At 40.8% G+C, this 20,949-nt stretch overlaps 1 pseudogene; it reads right to left on the reverse strand.

Annotated features, from left to right (window-relative positions):
* Nucleotides 1–4,404: 4,404 nt before the first annotated feature.
* LOC132691032 (large ribosomal subunit protein eL33 pseudogene) lies at nt 4,405–4,848 on the reverse strand (annotated as a pseudogene).
* Between the last annotated feature and the right edge of the window lie 16,101 nt (nt 4,849–20,949).

Raw genomic sequence — 20,949 nt, forward strand, 5'->3', positions numbered from 1 at the left:
TGAGATTACAGTGGGTTGCACAGCTTTGTGTATACACTAAAACCACTGAACAATATACTTTAAAAGGGTGAATATAATAGCATATGAGTTTTAATCTCAGTTAAAAAACTTAAAAGTACAATAGATATTTTTATACCATATCTGAAAATCTAGACGAAGTATGTGACTTTTATAAAGAAATTGAATTGACATCAGAATTGACTACAGAAAACGTATAAAATCTTAATAGATTCTCCTCCAAAAGGAACTTAAAAAAAAATTTTTTTTTAACGTTTATTTATTTTTGAGCGACAGAGACAGACCATGAGCAGGGGAGGGGCAGAGAGAGAGGGAGACACAGAATCCCAAGCAGGTTCCAGGTGCCGAGCCGTCAGTACAGAGCCTGATGTGGGGCTCGAACCCATGAACTGCGAGATCATGACCTGAACCGAAGTCTCATGCTTAACCAACTGAGCCATCCAGGCAGCCCAAAAGGAACATTTTAAAATTAGACCAAAATTAAATGTCACAGAGCTATTACTAAGGAAGACACCAAATTAGATGTATTTAATAGATGAAATCTATGAAATGTTTTAGGAACTCTTTTAGGACACAGACTGAGATAGCAAGTTATCTGTTTTTCTGAACTTACAATCCTAGTGTTAAAACTTGCCACAAGAACATAAATAGACAATATGTCCAGAATTGGTAATTAAAATGTGCAGTGTTATAAATTAGTAAATAAAATCTAGTAATCTATTGAAAGAAAACAAATATCTGTCATAATCTGGATTTAGGAACAAAATGTTTCTGATAAACCGTTATCCAAACTTCCTACTTGCTTTCTGAAACTTGAAAATCAAACTGATTTAGGTAACATGGTATCCCTTAGTATCAGAAACTCAGGAACCAAATGGATTGGGAGAGCAAGGAATTCTTGGAATGCAATACAAGGTAAGTGACATGGAATTTCTAGAGTTCAAATAACTAAAGCACTTCAAGTGAAAATACACTATCAAGCCCCAATGCCTTCTAGATGCACTCTTCTTGTTTTTTCTTAGCAGTATTTGACAGAATGGGATTATTTTATAAATAAAGAGTTATCCTACTTGCTGCAAAACCACAGCATTCATCCATTTATACCCTGTCTACTTCTCACTTGAAGTCTTTAAAACAGCCAATGAACGCAATCATTGCCATGTATGTTAGTACGAGGGTGAAGTGGGAGGTGGGAAAGAGATTATTAAACACAGAATTTCAACTTTCATTGCAATTAGAATGTAGAGGGCTACGAAAGGCCTTTACTTCCACAACAGCAAGAAAAACCTTGAGAAGATAAAAGTAATAGTTTCCTATGGGACTAAGAGTGGCGGAGGCAAGGAAGTACTGAACTGAATTTCTGATAGAATAAGCCCTTTTCAGATGACCAGATTGCTATGTGACTTTCCATACCTGGGTGCGGTGCATGGGATGGGGATGGGAATGGATATGGGTGGATGAAGGGAGTACAGATAGAGACTGCAGAGATAAAGAGAAATTAGAGCCTACAATGATACTGAGGACTTTCTGGATGGATTAAAATCCAGATTAAACAGCACTATTAACCAACTTTCCCTAACTGACTTAATGATACTCTGTACTCTGTACCACAGAATATACTTGCTTTTCAATTGTACAGGAAACACTCAGACCAAATGTTGGGCCGTAAAACATTCAGTAACTGTCAACAGACTAACATCATACAGATTATGTTCTTTAGTGCAGAACTAAACAGAGCTCAGTGATTAAAGATTATATAGAAAATCCTGTTTTCTTCCAGATGCTTGATAGTCTTAACTTTTCACTTTAGGTATGTGATTCGTTTAGAATTGATATTTGTGTATGGGATAAAGTACAGGTTGAGGTTCATTTTCCCCCCTCACATAGATACTCAGTTGTTCCAGTACTTTTTGTTAAAAGACTTCCATCTCCACTGAGGTGGTTTGGCACTGTTACCAAAAATCAATTGACCATAAATGTATACTTTTACATGAGCAATATACAAGTGTAAATGAAACAAAAAGCAAAATATAGTTTATTGAAGAACATAAGATACTTAGTTGAATAAGTGTAATAAAAGATATGAGAGACCTTTATATAGAAAAGTACAAAACATTGCTGAAAGAAGACAAGATCTAAATGGAGATGCTATGGCTGTGGCCGGAAAACTCAGTATCTTTCATCAAACTTCCCCAAATTTATCTGTAGATTTGATGCCATTCCAGTCAAAACACCAGCATGCTTTTTAAATTTTCATTGGTAAATCTATTCTAAGATGTGTACAGTAGTTCCCCTTCCCTTATCTGTAAGGGATATGTTCCAAGACCCACAGTGAATGCCTGAAACTGCAGCTAGTGCAGAATCCGATTTTTTTTCTTTCCTTATGAAGTCAAGAACTTGCACCTTTTCCCTTAAAGGAAGTAGTTTACAGCTTCTCTTTGACATTGTCAAATTGCCAGCATCACTACTCTTGTGCTTTGGGGCCATTAATTCAAATAAGGGTTACTTGAGTACAAGCACTGTGATACCACAAAAATTGATCTGATAACCTAGACAGCTAAGTGACTAACAGGCAGGTAGTATAGAAAGTGTGGATACACTGGACAAAGGGACACATCCTGGGTGGGGTGGAGCGGAATAACAGGAGATTTCATCACACGATCCAGAATGGTGCACAAGTTAAAACATGAATTGTTTACTTCTGGAATTTTACATTTAACATTTTGGGACTGTGGTTGACTATAACAGAGTAACTGAAACCTGGGAAAGGGAAACCGCGGATAAGTGGGGAGCTACGGTATAGAAACCCAAAGACCTAGAACAGTTAAAAATAAGCATTGAGAAAAAGCAAATTGGATGACTTATGGCATCTGATTTCAAGACTAGCCAGAAGACTATGATAAGGCAAGAAAGACTGTAGTGGCTGTCTAAGGATAGACAAACAGGTCAATGCAGTAGAATAGAGTCCAGAAATAGCAGTAAGCCCCAGAGTTCAACTTGTATATTCCAGCATGTCACAAATTAATTTGATGAAGGGGCGCCTGGGTGGCTCAGTGGGCTAAGTGTCTGACTTTGGCTCAGGTCATGATCTCACGGTTCATGAGTTCAAGCCCTGCGTCGGGCTCTGTGCTGATAGCTCAGAGCCTGGAGCTACTTCGGATTCTGTGTCTTCCTCTCTCTCTTCCCCTCCCCTGCTCACACACATACTCTCTCTCTCTGTCTTTCTCTCTCTCTCTCTCTCTCTCTCTCTCTCTCAAAAATAAATAAACATTAAAAAAATTAATTTGATGAAGAAAACCATTTTCCTCCTAATGGCCACTAACATTTGTGAGAAACACAACTGGGAAGGATTTACTTGACTAAAATGCATAAATAGCAGGATAAAGTTTAGGAGATTGCTGTAGGTAGCTAGCTAAGTATCTGGCATTAGAGGTTTTTCCAGGGCTCTAATACCAGGCCCTGGTTTGTCCGAGAGACTGGTCCTGCTCTGCAAAAGGAAATGTCCCTCACCAAAGGTGTCATAAGTCTTTCCTTCCTCTATAACTTTCTGTCCAGCCAGATCCTGTGAGAGAGATTTTCTTGAACATGATATTTGGGAATTATGGTAATTTCTACAGGAAAAATGATAATACATTAAATTGCATCGTTACAAATGTTTGAAAAAATCAGCAGTTAATATTCTAAGGAAGAAAAGCACCTGAAGACTTTAAAAAGACAGAAGTATCTGGAATTTCAGCTCTGGCTTTGTTTCTACTTCTACTTGAAAATTTGAATAGGAGCTATCCAAAATTGAACTTTTCTTTTCCTCGAATGTACATATTTTTAATATGTCTTTTATTATGTTCCTCTACCAAAATTACAGCAGTAATATATTTTCACAACTAGTATACAATGAAAAGACATATAAATAAATATCATGCCCCGCTTCAATTCTTTCAGACCTATCTATAACTTCAACAAAGCTTATTTATCTTTTCATACCTTTTTCCTTGCTCATATCAACATTACACGTTAGATTTGATTTGTCCTTGTTCAAGTTTTTAAATGGCACCAAGCTAGGGGCACCTGGCTGGCTTAGTCAGTTAGAGCACTGGACTCTTGATCTCGGGGGTCATGAGTTTGAGCCCCACATTGGGTGTAGGGATTACTTAAATAAATAAATGGCACCAAGCTCTGCATTGGTTCTCTAACTTTCTTTGCTCAAGCAATAGCCTATCTTGTACATCCCTTAGATAAATAGGTATAGTCTTACTCTTTCTGAAATCTGTATTATATTGTGCATTCTACTCCTGCTCTTGGTTATTTGTGCCTTGTCTTTTCCACTTGATTAGTTTTTGCAGTGGTTAATAAACCACTTTTGAAGTCTTTTGAAGGAATGACTTTTTTTTTTTTTTTACAAGAAAACAAATCTACACCTTTATTTATTTACTTTTCAGTTAGTTTAAATCCTTGAGGGGTACAGCATCACAAGGATTCTGTGGCCAATGGCTTTAGCAGGAAGGTTGCTTCGGAATTTGGTGCAAACCATGCCACTGTTTCCATGAGCACGAGTTAGTTTTCCCCAGATTACTCTGGTTTTATTCGGTTTGCCACCAGGAGTCACTGTGTTGTTCTTTGCTTTGTACACATAAGCACATCTCTTGCCTAGAAAGAATTCAGTTTCATCTCGAGCATAATAAACACCTTCAATTTTAAGAAGAGCTGTGTGCTCTCTCTGGTTCCGGAGACCCCGCTTATAGCCAGAAAAAATGGCTTTGGACCACAGCCTTCCAGACATATTTGTCGTTTCAGGAGTCCTGTTCCCAGCAGGCCTCCACAAGTTCCAATATGGTGGAAAGAGCTTGCTCTCTGGATAGGCTCTATTATGTGACTATATTCTATTTTATTTAATCATTTATAATTTTCTTATTCATCTTTGGGTTTAATTTAATGTAATTTAAGGAATTGAGGTGAATTTCATTGATTTTCCCCATTTCTTCTTTTCCAATGTGTTTATTTGTGACTATAAATTTCCTATAAGTTTTACCTCATCTTGTTTCTTATGTTTTATTTTGATTATCATTTAATTCAAATAATTTTATAAGTTCAATGGTAATAATTTTCTTTATAATCGTAGAAGGAGGTCCCATGTACTCGGCACTCAGTTACCCTCAATGGTATATATCTTGCGTAACTATAGTACAATATCAAAAAAAGATTTCACCAGTTTTATGTGCAGTTATTTCTGTATGTAACCGTTCTATATGGTTTTGTCATGTGTAAGTTTCATGTAGCCACCACCACAATACACAAAACTGTTTCATCACCACAAGGCTACCTCATGTTACCACTTTATAGCCATGCCACCCCTTCCCACATCCTTAAGCTGTGGCAACTTATATTAATATGTTTACCATTTTAATAATTTTTAAAATTTCAAGAATGCTATATAAATGGAGGCAAACATATGTAACCTCTCATGAGTGGCCTTTCCCCCCTTTTTTCTCAGCCTAATAGCCTTGAAATCATCCAACTTGTTGCATGTACCAGTGGTTTGTTCCTTTTTATTGTTGAGTAGTATTCCATGGTGTGAATGTGCCACAATTTTTTATTTGTTTTTATTTTAATGTGCCACAATTTTAAAAACTGAAAGGAATCTATTCAAAGCACCCCTTCCCCTGCAGCCATGCTTATAGGCAAAACTCACAGGTGTCTACACTTGGTCCTAACTCTGTTTTTCTATGTCACAGTCCCCTACGCTCTTGGAAAGTAGACCCCAACTACTAAACATATTCTTCTCTAGGGACACCTTGGTGGCTCAGTCAGTTAAGCGTCTGACCTTGGCTCAGGTACGATCTCGCGATTCATGGGTTCAAGCCCCATGTCGAGCTCTGTGCTGACAGCTCGGAGCCTGGAGCCTGCTTCAGATTCTGTGTCTCTCTCTGCCCTTCCCCCGCTCACACTCTGTTTCTCTCTCTCTCTCTCTCTCTCTGAAAAATAAACATCAAAAAAATAATAAACAGGGGCGCCTGGGTGGCGCAGTCGGTTGAGCGTCCGACTTCAGCCAGGTCACGATCTCGCGGTCCGTGAGTTCGAGCCCCGCGTCAGGCTCTGGGCTGATGGCTCGGAGCCTGGAGCCTGTTTCCGATTCTGTGTCTCCCTCTCTCTCTGCCCCTCCCCCGTTCATGCTCTGTCTCTCTCTGTCCCAAAAATAAATTAAAAAAAAAAAAAATAATAATAAACATACTCTTCTCTAGCCTGACCACAACCCACATCCCTAGCAGGCCTCAAACAGAGTCCCTCAAAAACCTGCCACCTTCTGCTCTACCAGTCGATCCACCTGCTCCCCACATCCTTCCATGGGCACACCTTTAACCCTCTCACATCCTTCAAAACCCCTTCGAAGGCCCAGACTGACAGAAACTCGGGGCTGACATTTCTCTTGATGTCTGACCCCTCTCCTCCCTTGGACAGTGAATAAACTCCGTCCTGCTTTTTGCTCCACTCTTTGTGCAATTCTTTGCCACATGCATCACCAGCCAGCCTAACAAAACTATTCTTCCACTTAAGGATATTTGAATGATTTCCAAGTTGTGGATATAATGAATACAGCTAATATGAACATTTGTGTACAGATTTTGTGTGAACACAGTTTTCGTTTCTCTGGGATAAATGCACAAGAGTTCAACTGCTGAATCACATGGTAGGTGCATTTTGAGTTTTATAAGAAACTGCCAAACTATTTCAACAGTGGATGTGCTTGCTGTATTACTATATTATATGTACCACAATATATGGGTGATCTAGTTCTTCACATCCTCACCCCCATTTGCTGTTGTCACAATATTTTAGCCATCCTGGTAGGTGTGTGGCTCTCCCAGAAATGGAATCTTAAACCAGTTATTCAGGAATTGCCTGATCAGCACTAATTAGGTAATCTGCTCGATGGACTCCCGCTATGCCTTAAAGGAAAGTAACTTTGCAATAACTACTATAATTTTTTTGCCAAGTACAACTTACCCGTTCCTGCTCCCTTCTGCCTATAAAATCTCTTGCTATGTATGGCTCTTTGGAGCCCCTTTTTACCTGCTAGGTTGAATGCTGCCCGATTAATGAATATTGAATAAAGCCAGTAAGGTCTTTTTTTTTTTTAAGTTTATTTATTTATTTTGAGAGAGAGAGGGAGAGAGAGAGAGAGAGCATGAGCAGGAGAGAGGCAGAGAGAGGGAGAGAGAATTCCAAGCAGGCTCCATACTGTCATTGGAGATCCTGACATGGGGCTCAAACTCATGAACCGTGAGATCATGACCTGAGCTGAAACCAAGAGTCAGACACTTAACCGACTAAGCCACCTAGGTGCCCCAAGCCAGTAAGATCTTTAAATTTTACCCAGTTCAATTTTAACACAGCAGCGGTCTTTAGTTGCCTGGTACCTGGTCCTGGGATGATTTAGGTTAGAGGAAATTTTGACTTCGTGTAGTTAGATAAGGAGATGGTTGGGGTCTATAGACTCTGGTTTGGTTGGTTTGTATATACAAGACATGCTTCTGACTAAGCCCCTTGCTTTCTCTAAGAATTGGTTAGCCCTAGGAGGGAATCTCTCTCTAGGTCTATAAGTCTCCCAAATGCCAGACCATCAATAATATAGAAAATAAGAAAATACAGTTAATGCCATTAATCCTGTGATGAATAGATGCCAAATAGACAAATACAGACTCTAAGAAAACACAGATCACATATATACAATAGAATAATACCCATCAATAAAAAGGAGTTAGCTATGGATATGTGCAACAACTTGGATGGGACTTAAGGACATTACGCTTAATGGAGGGAAAAAAAGCCAATACCAAAAGGTAAATTTTGTGTGCTTCCATTTGTCATCTTCAAAATGACAAAACTCTAGTGACAGAGAACAGATAAGCAGTTCTCAGGGGACAGGAGCCTGGATGGGGTTGAATGGGTCTGGCTATTAAGGCGTGGCAGAGGGAGTCCCTTTGTGGCTATGGAACAGTTCTATCTCCTGATTGTGGTGGTGGTTACAGGAATCTGCAAGCGCACACATACACACATGAGCAAATGTACAAATTGATGACAATGGGGAGTAGGGTGTGTGGCCTGGTTAACAGAATTGTACAAGATCAATTTCCTAGTTTTGATATCGTACCACAGTATCACTTCTGGGGAAGTTGGGTGAAAGGTTCAGGACTGAATGTACTATTTTTGCAACTTCCTGTGAGTCTATAATCATTATGAAATAAAAAGCTTAAAAATTATTTAAAAAGTAAAAAAAAAAAATTAAAAAAAGAAGAGTCAGTGCCAATCCCAGACCAATCTAAAAGTCTTATTTTTTAATTTTTTGTCCCCATTTATTACACTGATCACAACATGTGGTCATAAACTGCTGGTACCGGAAGCAAGAGTAATGCTGGCCTCAAATACATACACCTAAGGGGGCCTCTCTCATGCAAACAAAACAAAGAAAAGCAAAACCAAACCAAACCAAAGGTTGCAAGCGGTAAGAGAGAGGATGGTCTCTCGATGTTTCATGTTCTTATACAAATACATTTTACCCCCAGTTTTCAGCCTTGGAGGAGCAGCTCTGGTCTCAGCCTTTCCATCCTCGCACAGGCAGCTGGGGCTCCTGCTCCCAGACCAGCGCCACCATCACTGGGGAGCTGAAGACTGTCAGGGCTGTTGCCTTGTGCACAGCCTCCCCTCAGGATGCCTCGGTCAGGATGTCCTCGCAAGCCGGAGTACATGGCAGCCTCAGAGCAGGCTCCCCGGTGGACCCACTGACTTGTGCACGCATGTGGGCAGCCCGCACGCATGCACAGTGCTCTCACTGGGCTGGGTGGGCAGTGTCTGCGTGATGTCTACCTGGACAGGCTTGAAAGGTCCCTGGGTGGACTGATCCCCAAATTCTCTAGAAGTATCCTGATTAGTGTCAGAAGTTTGAACCCTAGATGTTGACAGAAGCTATGGGCGCGAACAAAATCATCCATGTTTTTTAAAAATATTTTTAAAAATATTTTTATTTATTTTTGAGACAGAGAGAGACAGAGCATAAGCAGGGGAGGGGCAGAGAGAGGGAGACACAGAATCCGAAGCAGGCTCCAGGCTCTGAGCTGTCAGCACAGACCCCGACCCGGGGCTTGAACTCACAGACTGCGAGATCATGACCTGAGCTGAAGTCGGACGCTTAACTGACTCACTACCCAGGCACCCTGATCCATGTTTTGAGAGATGGAGCTTCGGTTGTTGTGAAGTCGTTTTAAACTCTTCTTGAGGGAGGTGATGGGATAGGAAACCCTTGGCAAGAAGGATGAAAGACCCAAAAATGAACAGTGGAGAACACCTCTTGGGAAACAACAGCATAAGTCACTCAGAAAGTGGACGTGAATGCTCCTTTTAGTTCCAGTCCAGGGAGTTTTACACATCAATCCCAGCCTCCAGCGAGTCACAGGATTCTGCTGTGTTGGGCTGGAGAGAACTGCAGTCTTGGTTTCCCCAAGGTTTATCACCATGGCTTGAAGTCACTCAGGCCCAGAGAAGCTCCTGGCAACAGCCACAAATCCCCTTCGGGGAGGCTGATGGCTGTGACAGGCAGCTGGTGGACTCTAGACTGGCAGAATGGAACCCCTTCTGCTCCATGTTACTTTCTAGTAGAAAGTCAGGGGAATGGAAATGGTCCCAGGGCATCCTCAGAACTGTTGGGAGAATATTAACTGCAACCATCTGGGTAAATTTCTAGGACTCCTCTCTGTTTTTTTATTGAAAACAAAATCCCCCTTTGTTTGCCACTTGGGTCTCCTAAGGCCTACCCATCCAAGGTTATTGTATTAGAAACGGGAAAATTTTCTTAATTGGCTCAGAGGCAGGGTATTGTAGAGATTAAGAACATGGGACACTGGAAAGGTGGGGAAAACAGGGAGATGTTGGTCAAAGGGTACAAACGTCCAGTTTTAAGAGGGATTAATTCTGGGGATCTGATGTATAGCATGGGACTATATGCTAAAAGAGTAGATGTCAAATGTTCACACACACATACACACAAATGGTAATTACGTGATGAATGTGTTACCTAACCATATTGTGGTAATCGTTTTTTGCAATATATACATGTATCTAATCACCACATTTTACACCTTAAGCTTACACAATGTTATATGTCAGTTATATCACAATAAAGCTGTGAGGAAAAACAATAACACGGACACTCACATCAGAAATGTCTAGGTTCAAATTCTTGCTTTACCACTCTGTAACTTTGTGGGTTGGGCAAATTACCTACCTGTAACCTCAGTTTATTGATATTGAATACGAGGATAATGATAGAATATACTTCATAGGGTTGTAGCAAGGATTAAAAGAGTTAATATACATGGAATACTTAGAAGAGTCCCTCACATTATTTATATTAGTGTTTTCTCTTGTTATTGTAAGACAACTAAGTTAAGGCCATCCATTTGATTGAACTATTTTACCTTCTTGGTGAAACAGGGGTTTATTTATGAAACTAAGCATTTTTGCGACTGATGACTACTGACACTTTTTTTTCTCCCATACAATGATTCGAAACAGTACATAATAAAGTAAAACATTCAGCATTTCAACCTAATCACCCCATATGTACATTAAACTTATTCAATAACCATCACTTTTGGTGATGTGTCCTGAAGCATTTAAATATTGTTCTAAAGGTCTTATTTTCCTCATGAGTAAAAAGAGAATAAAAACATCCCATTTATATTTGTCACCAACAATTAGCTTAGGAGTGCCTAGACAGCTCAGTCAGTTGAGCATCTGACTCTTGATTTCAGTTCAGGTTATGATCCCAGGGTCCTGGGATCAAGCCCCATGTTGGGCTCTGTGCTGAGCGTGGAGCCTACTTAAGATTCTTTCTCTCCCCTGCTCACACCCCACACTGAGTATAGAGATTAATTAAATAAAAAACTAAAAAATAATAAAATAAAATAATAAAATAATTTATTTCCCAGGGTTACATACACCTACAGAGGCTCATTTAAACAAGGATAGGATAATCATGCCCTATACTACCAGTCTGAATTCTTGTCTGGTTCTCAGTTCTGCAAGTTCTTCAAAATAATGTTTTCCAGGAGGTTCCAGGTACTAAGCAGCTAAGTTAACAATGTGTATTGTCTTTGGCAAAATTAAACCTCTTTGGGCTTTTGTATATTCTGGCTTAAAGTGTATATAACATAACCATACCTTCTGCCTCATAGAGTGGTCATGAAGATGGGTGAATCGATGTAACTAAAAATGCTGAGCAAATGGTAAAGGGATATGTTTTGTTATGAATTCGACAAAATTACATTGAAGGCATAATAAAACTGCAGAGAATTGATTGGTGAAGTACCCACAATAAGGACAAAGAAAAATCTATGTTTGTAAGACTATTTTCTATCTCAAGAGTCCAAGCACTCATTTCCTAAGCAAGGAATAAACACTGTCAATTTTTTTTTCAGTCAGCTACAAAACGCTTCCAATTCTGCTTGTTACTAAACTCATTTTGTTATAGTCGTCCTTCTTCACACGCTCCTGTGTTCAACCGCTCATGTCTCCCTTGGACACCATCACTAGCACACGTTGTATTTATCCTCACTATGTGTTCATGGTTATTCATTTCCCTTTCCAAAGCTGTCCTTTCTACCAAGGAGGCGGCTCTTTATCACAGCATATTGATATTATCCCTCACTCCAATTAGAATGAAACACATAAGACCAAGATCCCACCACATTGATTCTGATAACAGTTGGTGCAACAGTATTATCAATGCATATCTGAATTGACTTGACTGCTTTAACCAGCTTTATCTCAAAGATGGTTCCTTCTGGGACGGGTTCCTATCAAACCAAGGATTAATCTAGAGTGATCAACCCTGCTGGTTTTCCCAGGATGAGGGATTTCATGGAACACAAGACTTTCAGATGAACCAGGATGACTTTGCCCTGAACTAAATATACTTTTCTCCCTCTGAGCTTCATAGAGCCCTCTGCTTTGGGCATGCTACCACTGCTCATAGTTCTCATATTTCTCTCTCAGGTGGACAAGGCAAAGGCCTGAATTTGTTCTTTCCTAATTTAGGAGACATGACAGAATGGGATGAGTTTGAATCACTCTGTACCATCTGGTGGAATGGTCTCAAGGAAGTGGTCACCATCAAATGTATGGTTACCCCACTATCCTAGAACAAGGACAGCTGCCTGTCAAGTCACCTCAGCTTAACCCAGCCTAGAAAAGCGGCCTCCCAACCAACCTCCACACGTGTGAATATAAATACTTGTTTTACACCAGAACTTAAGGGCAGATTATTATGTAGAAATGGCAGACTGACATAGGGAGGTAAAATCTTCCAGAACTGAAAAGCTGGGAAGTAGGAACTCATACATTTATACTGGTGGGAGTGTAAATCTATGCAAGCACACTGGGAAGAAACTTCTCACTAATTAATAAAATTTTAAATGTTTGTACCCCAAAATATTCTATTTGTAGGAGCACAAAATGGAAAAATGTATATATATTCTGGTATCATAATGAACACATAAACTGAAATATATTGAGAAAATATAATATTAAATTGAAGCTAAAAAAAATAAACTATGGGTTTCCAACTATTGCTCAACTATCAGACATGTATAAGTACTACTTGAAACATGTAATAATTTGCTTTAAGTACTTGCGGAGATTATACATGAAAATGATACCATTGAGTGGCTTGTAGTGCAACCAATGATATAAAACAAAAATATGCAGAAACTGTATCTAATGCAATGTATGGAAAATGTCAGTAGAATACAGTAGTGATGGCTCGTGAGAATTCTGAAAAGAAAACCTCATTCTGCTTGCAAGTAAAACTACAACCTTGAGCACCTGGGTGGCTCAGTCAGTTAAGCATTCGAATTCAGCTCAGGTCATGATCTCACGGGTGAGTTCCAGCCTCTCACGGGGACTCTGCTGTCAGCACAGAGCCTGCTTCGGATCCTCTGTCTCCCTCTCTCTCTGCCCTTCCTCCACTCACGCTCTATCTCTCTCTCTTTCTCTCAAAATAAATAAACATTAAAGAAAGAAAAACTATAACCTTATAATTCTTGGGAACTATGCAGACAGTATTGGAATTTGTGGGGAAAAAACACTATTGCTATTGTCATATTTCTGATTATAGTAGGTCCAAAGTGATAATTATCAACAAAGATTATTCTTCACCATTAGGGTATTATGGCTAACTGGGCTCAATCAGAAGAAAAAAGAAGACCACCATGAAAAAGAGATGTGAGAAAGTAACAACATGAACACCCAGCGCACCCACGACACAGTTTGAGGGACGTGGGAGTTAACTTATAGACAGAATGGAAACACACACCCAAATGCTTAGAAACAGTTTTCTTTCAATATTGAGAACTAATGAGCACAATGAAAAACCATTCAAATTACAAAAGCTGCTTTTACTTATTTAATTTGCAATGTTTATTTATTTTTGAGAGAGAGAGAGACAAAGCACGAGTGGAGGAGGGGCACAGAGGGAGACAGAGAATCGGAAGCAGGCTCCAGGCTCTAAGCTGTCAGCACAGAGCCTGAAGCAGGGCTTGAACCCACGAGCTGTGAGATCATGACCGGGGCCAAAGTTGGATGGTTTACTGACTGAGCCCCCCCCCCCCCCCCCGCCAAGATACCCCATGAAAGCTGTTTTTAAGAATAGCAAGCTTTTACTTCTGCCCAAGGAAAAATAATTTTTAAGAATGAGCTACTTCAGGGATGCTGGATGGCTCAGTTGGTTAAGCATCTGGCTCTTGACCTCGGCTCAGGTCATGATCTTACGGTTCATGGGGTCTAGCCCCACATCAAGCTCCAAGTTGACAGTGCAGAGCCTGCTTGGGATTCTCTCTCCCTCTCTCTCTCTACCCCTCCCCCCTCTCAAAATCAATCAATCAATCAATCAATCAATCAATCAATAAACATTTTTTAAAGAAAGAATGAGCCACTTCTTCACCTCTTTAAATAAATGAATCTGGGAAGAGCTATTAACAACTAAAACAAAGCAAAATCATCTTTTATATGGATAGTACCAGAAGTAGTAACAAGCATGCTTAAGTGATGCATGCTTAGGCAAAAGGGAAAAACCCAAATCACCTGGTAATACTTTGGTTACAACTTTATAGGCTATTTATCATTTCTTTTTCTATCTCTTATGTATCAATGGATCTATTTTTATGTAATCATCAAGTTGATCAAGCAATACTCAAGGAGAGTAAAAAGAAAACAGCTTCATTTTTATCTCTCATTGTCACCTTAAATATGTCAGGTGGAGCTAGATTTTCCCTAATCCTGCTGAAAATTTTATTTAGAGGTCATGATTTTTTTTTAATCACTCCTACCTACTACAAACAGTTTCAGCTCAGTAATATAAATAAATGTTCAGTCTTCAGTGAAAATTAAGACTTATTCCTCTGCTTCTATCTGTTTGTAGTTTATGGTAAATTGCATTTTCTTTCTTTTTCTTAATTTTTTTATGTTTATTTATTTTGAGGGAGAGAGAGGCAGAGCACGAGCCAGAGAAGGGCAGAGAGGGAGACACAGAATCCGAAGCAAGCCCCAGGCTCTGAGCTGTCAGCACAGAGCCCGACAAGGGCTCGAACCCACGAAGCACGAGATCATGACCTGGGCCAAAGTCAGACGCTTAAGACACTGAGCCACCCAGGCGCCTGGCAAATTGCATTTTCCAAAAATGACCACAACTATATTTTTCGTGTCAGATGGTCTTCCAGAACCTTGCCACTTTCCTGTAAGGAAGTAGAGGCACTTTCCCTTTTCACTGAATCTGGATAGGCCTTTTAAATCATGAGCACAGTGTTAATGATGCTATGTGATTTTGAGGCTAGGCGTAAAAAGTGATACAGCTTCCATCTGGATCTTTCTTGGGACTCTTGCCTTTAGAACCTTGAGCTGCAATGTAAGATGTCCAAGGCTACCATGCTGTTAAGAAGCCCAAAGTAGCCCACACAGAAAGACCACATAGAAACCCAGAGATTACATGAAATAAGAGAGATGCCCAGCCAGCCCCCAGTGGCTCCCGGAACTGTGCACAGCTATCATGAAAAATTCCAGCACAAACTGTCCAGCCAGATTGTTCTAGAATTTCTGATCGAGAGAAACCATGAAAGATAATAAATGAGTGCTGTTGTTTGGAACCATTAAACTTGACAGAGTGGATATATACAAACAGATCGTATATAAAATAGAATTCTGACCTACAAACTCTGCAGCAGCCAACCAGTTTCCAACAGGAAACCAACCTACGACCTTGGCAGCAATCAGCCCACAACATCCAGGATTTGGACAATGACTGCTAGCTTCCCTAATTTTTTTTTTTTCCTCTCTGTCTCTGCATCCAGTTCAGGACCAACCACAGAAAGCCAAATTCTATCTTCAAACCAGTCATATAAAATGGACTGCTTCTCATTAGTCACCTCCAGCTTCTCTATACCAATAACCAATCAATGTATCCCTGAAGCCTTCTCTTTTCAACTATAAAGTTTTCCCACTCCCGTGCCTGCCTTTGAGCTCTGCCAAACACACGTTATGGTGGCTGTAATACCGGTAATTTGAAAAAACCTAATGACAAGAAGATAAGACAATTACATAAGTGGCATGTAGAATTTACAAAATACTGCGGAAGAACACTTAATGTTCAATATATTTTTGATTTAAAAAGCAGGTTAAGATGACATAAATATTCATATAAAGGATACAAGCTTACATACAGCTATCTCTGGATAGAGTAATTACTGGTATTTTTTATACCTGATTGCAGACGGCGGAGGCACGTGTCCGTTTTTGTGTTTGCGGGTCCAGCGCTGCCAAAGGGGATGTCCCCTGCTGAGACTCTGGGTTCACCTGCACGGGTCTGCCCGGGTCTCCGGGAGGGGCTCCCTGCGCGCCCCCGGCCTGCGCGGGGGCTTCTGGGAGATGTGGTCCATCCGCCGGACTCGCGCACCTCCGTGCACCGCGGCACCAGCCACTGGGTCTTATTCCGCGGTGCGTGTGGGCAGGGCTGGTTCCGGGGGACGCGCCCCGTGAAAGTCTAGTGGCGGTCTCCGTGCCCAAGACCTCCAGGCGGATACCTGGAGAGGTGAGTCCCCCAATCTTACGGGGGCGCTGATGGCGGCAGGAATAGCCGAAGAGTACCCGGGTCGTGCGAAGGACGAACGAAAAACGTTCGGCGCTCGCGAGGTCTGAGGGATGATATAGGATCTTCTTGGTTCTGTTGAGATGTGGAGGATGGCTACGACTTTGTGTTCCCAGGTTGGTGGGCTGTCCGCATCCTTGGGTTGGGGGGCAGAAGCCAGGGGTCCTTGGATTTAAGGGACAAATCTCGCCGGGTATTTTGGTTTGGGGCAGCTGCGACACGACAACCCCAGGTTGGGGGAGAGGACAGTGAGGTAGGTAGTACAGGGATTTGGGGGACCGTCTGGGGCTGTATGTTCTTAGGTGTTTGTGGTTCGTGGCTAGATCTGTGTAGTTTGGGGTTTGGGAGATGAGGGAGGAGTTAGGAAGTGGATGCCCCTGGTTTGGGGATGTGGTGGGGTCTTCAGGGTGAGGATGTGTTCTGGCATCCCAGGATTTGGAGATGTGGCTTGGACTTTGAGGAGGGGGGTCAGAGTCCCCACTTTCCTTGTAGATGTTCCTTCCTATGAGACCACCTTCACCTCTGACTCAGAGGGCTTTTCCGAAAGTGGGCCAGGGGATGTGTTATCAGAGCGATGGGCAGGTTGTCCTGGACACCAGGGTGGGCTGTTCCTTTGGCCAGGCCCTCTGGGGGTTGCCAAAAGACTGCCCCTACTTTGCATCTGAGAAGCCCCAGAGCTCAAAGGGGTCAGCAGCTTCGCTACACACCCAGGTGCTGTGGAGTTAAAAGACCTAATCCTGGGGACTTGTTTCTGGCGGTAGTGAAGCCAGGAGTATCACACCTTATAATCACCAGCGCAGATATCTGCAAAAGAGAATTCCCCGTACTCTTGGCCACAAAGGCTGTAGAGATGTTGTTTTAACTTTGTTGTCCCCGTGGAAGTTATAGCTCCACATGTTAAAGGTGGAGGTGTGAGTTTAGTAACAGATGAGCCCTGAGTCACAGCCTGGCTGTGCAGAGATTCTTTACATTCTTTATGGTCTTGCAGGTGGAGGTTGTTTTTGTTTTTTGGGTTTCTTTTAGTTTTTATTTTAATTCCAGTTAGTTAACATACAATATTATATGAGCTTCAGATGTACAATATAGTGATTCAACACTTCCATACATCACCCAGTGCTCATTACAAGTGCACTCCTTAATCCTCATCACCTATTTAACCCATCCCCCAACCCTCTCCCCTCTGGTAACCATCAATTCTTTTTTTTTTTTTTTTTTTTAATTTTTTTTTCAACGTTTTTTATTTATTTTTGGGACAGAGAGAGACAGAGCATGAACGGGGGAGGGGCAGAGAGAGAGGGAGACACAGAATCGGAAACAGGCTCCAGGCTCCGAGCCATCAGCCCAGAGCCCGACGCGGGGCTCGAACTCACGGACCGCGAGATCGTGACCTGGCTGAAGTCGGACGCTCAACCGACTGCGCCACCCAGGCGCCCCAATCAATTCTTTATAATTAAGAGTCTGTTTCTTGATTTCTCTCTCTCTTTCATTTTCCCTTTGTTTTGTTTCCTAATTCCACATGAGTGAAATCATATGGTTTTTGTCTTTTTCTGATTTATTTTGCTTAGCATTATACTCTCTAGTTCCATCCATGTAATTACAATGCAAGATTTCATTCTTTTTTTATGGCTGAATAATGTTCATTATAAATATAAATATAAATCCCACATCTTTTTTATCCAATTGATGGACACTGGGCTGCTTCCATATCTTAGCTGTTGTAAATAATGCTGCTATAAACATTGGGTGCATGTATCTCTTTGAATTAGTGTTCTTGTATTCTTTGCTTAAATACTCAGTAGTGTGATTGCACAAGGTAGTTCTATTTTTAACTTTTTGAGGAACTTCCATACTGTTTTCCACAGTGGCTGCACCAGTTTACATTCCCACCAATAGTGCAAGACGGTTCCTTTTTTGCCACATCCTTTCCAACGCCTGTTGTTGTGTTGTTGATTTTAGCCATTCTGACAGGTATGAGGTGATCTCATTGTAGTTTTGTAGTTTTGATTTGCATTTCTCTAATGATAAGTGATGACGAGCATCTTTTCATGATGGCCACCTGTATGTCTTCTTTGGAGAAATATATGTTCACGTCTAATGCCCATTTTTCAATTGGATTATTTGTGTTTAGGGTGTTGAGTTATATCAGTTCTTTATGTTGGATACTAACCCCTTATTGGATAGGTCATTTGCAAATATCTTCTCCTATTCTGTAGGTTGCCTTTTAGTTTTTGATGATTGTTTTCTTTGCTGTGCAGAAGTTTTTTATTTTGATGTAGTTCCAATCATTTATTTTTGCTTTTGTTTACCTTGCCTCAGGTAACATATCTAGAAAGACGTTGCTATGGCTGATGTCAAAGAAGTTACTGCCTGTATTCTCTTCTAGGATTTTTATGGTTTCAGATCTCACATTTAGGTCTCTAATCCATTTTGAATTTTGTGTGTGATGAAAGTGGTCCAGTTTCATTATTTTATGCTTCTGTCCAGTTTTCCCAACACCATTTGTTGAAGAGACTGTCCTTTTCCCATTGGATATTCTTTCCTGCTTTGTCAAATATTAATAGACCATATGATTGTGGGTTTATTTCTGGACTTTATATTAATACTTTTACTTTCCTTTTAGGTAGAGTGGATCTGCAGAGACTGGGTATGAGGATTTCTGGCATGTGACTCAATCCTCACTGCTCCTACCTCCCTATTCTGCCCTCTTGGAATCTGCTGGCCCTGAGAGATCTGTGAAAAGAGGAGAAAATGGCCCCTAGGTTCCTGGCAGCGAGACCCCAGTGAGTGGGATTTAACCTCTTTCATGCAGTAATCTCTTCCCCCAGTTAGATGACATGTGTTTATTTACTGCTTTGCAGAGCCCACTAAGTCTCTAAGACAAATATGAAACGTGGAACAGCTTTAGGAAAGTCCTCTTTCCCTCCTCAATGTACTCTCCCTACCTCACCACCATATCGGAACCCTGGCACACCTTAACCTTTGCCCCTACTTTCCATTAATTTAGTTCACAAATGATTCAGTATCTCTTCCACAAGCCCTCTTTTCTTGAGGGCTTGTAGGCCTTGTTGAGGTTTTTGCTTTTGTTTTTGTTTTTTACTGCAGAAGATTTTAAAATTTAAATAGCATCAAGTTTATAGATGAATTGCAATAATAGTACAAGAACACCAATATTCCCTTTACTCACATTCATCAATTGCCAACTTTTGCCCAGTTTCTTTATCTTTGTATCTCTATATATTTATAATTTTCAGAATCATTTGAGAGTAAGTTGCAGACATCATCATGTCTTTTATCCCTAATTACTTTGGCACGCATCTTCTGATCTCTCCTCTCTCATTCATGGTTTTACCTATTTGGGTCCTCTCTCTTTTCTTTTTGAGAAGTCATATGTATATGTCATATGGAAGGTATATCAAAGCCTATGAGGACAGTAAAAAGATCAGCGGTTACCAGGGATTGATGGGAAGTGATGAATAGGTAGAGCGCAGAAGGTTTTTAGGGTGGTGAGAATACTCTGTATGATACCGTAATAATGGATACATAGCATTATACATTTGCCCAAAGCCATAGAATGTGCAAAATCAAGAGTGAACTCTAATGGAAACTATGAACTTTGAGTGATTATGATGTGTCAATGTAGGTTCATCAATTGTACCAAATATATCCAGTGGGGATGCTGACAATGGAAGAGACCATGCATGTGTGGAAGCAGGGGATATTTTGGAAATCTTTGTACTTTCCCCTCAATTTTTCTGAGAACCATTAAACTGCTCTTAAAAGATAAAGCCTTAAAAAAACTCACATAACACAAAATTAACCATTTTAACCATTTTTCAGTGAACAGTAGTACAATAGTGTTAACTATATGCACTTTGTTGTGCAACTAATCTTCAGAAATATTTACTATTTATTTATTTATTTTTAAAAGTTTGTTTATATATTTTGAGGGGGGAGGGCTGCAGAGAGAGTAAGAAAGAGAATCCCAAGCAGGCTCTGCACTGTCAGCACAGGGCCCGACGCAGGGCTCAAACTCACAAACTGAGATCATGGCTGAATGGAAACCAAGAGTTGACTGATCAACTGAGCCACCCAGGAGCCCCTAGAGCTTTTTTGTTTTTGTTTTTTGTTTTTTAATGTTTATCTTTTTGAGAGAAAAAGAGAGAGAGTGAGGTAGGAAGGAGCAGAGAGACTGGGAGAGAGAATCCCAAGCAGGCTTCTCACTGTCAGCACAGAGCAAGATGCAGGGCTTGATCCCACAAACCATGAGATAGTGACCTGAGCTGAAGTCGGACACTCAACTGAGCTACCCAGGCAGCCTGAGAACTTTTTTATCTTGCAGAGTTGAAATTCTATACCCATTGAACTATAACTCCCTATTTCCCCCTCCACTCAGGCCTTTCCTTTACTTCTTTTTTTTTTTAATTTTTTTTAATTTTTTTAAATTTTTTTTTTTAACGTTTATTTATTTTTGAGACAGAGAGAGACAGAGCATGAACGGGGGAGGGTCAGAGAGAGGGAGACACAGAATCTGAAACAGGCTCCAGGCTCTGAGCTGTCAGCACAGAGCCCGACGCGGGGCTCGAACTCACGGACCGTGAGATCATGACCTGAGCCGAAGTCGGCCACTCAACCGACTGAGCCACCCAGGCGCCCCTCCTTTACTTCTTTAATCATGGTTTCCCTTAGGTCTGTGAGCATGTTTGTAATGGCTCTTTTGAAGTCTTTTTCTGATGAATCTGACAAGG

Source organism: Panthera onca, chromosome E2 (assembly GCF_046562875.1).
Source record: "Panthera onca isolate mPanOnc1 chromosome E2, mPanOnc1 haplotype 2, whole genome shotgun sequence".
NCBI classification, from domain to species: Eukaryota; Metazoa; Chordata; class Mammalia; order Carnivora; family Felidae; genus Panthera; species Panthera onca.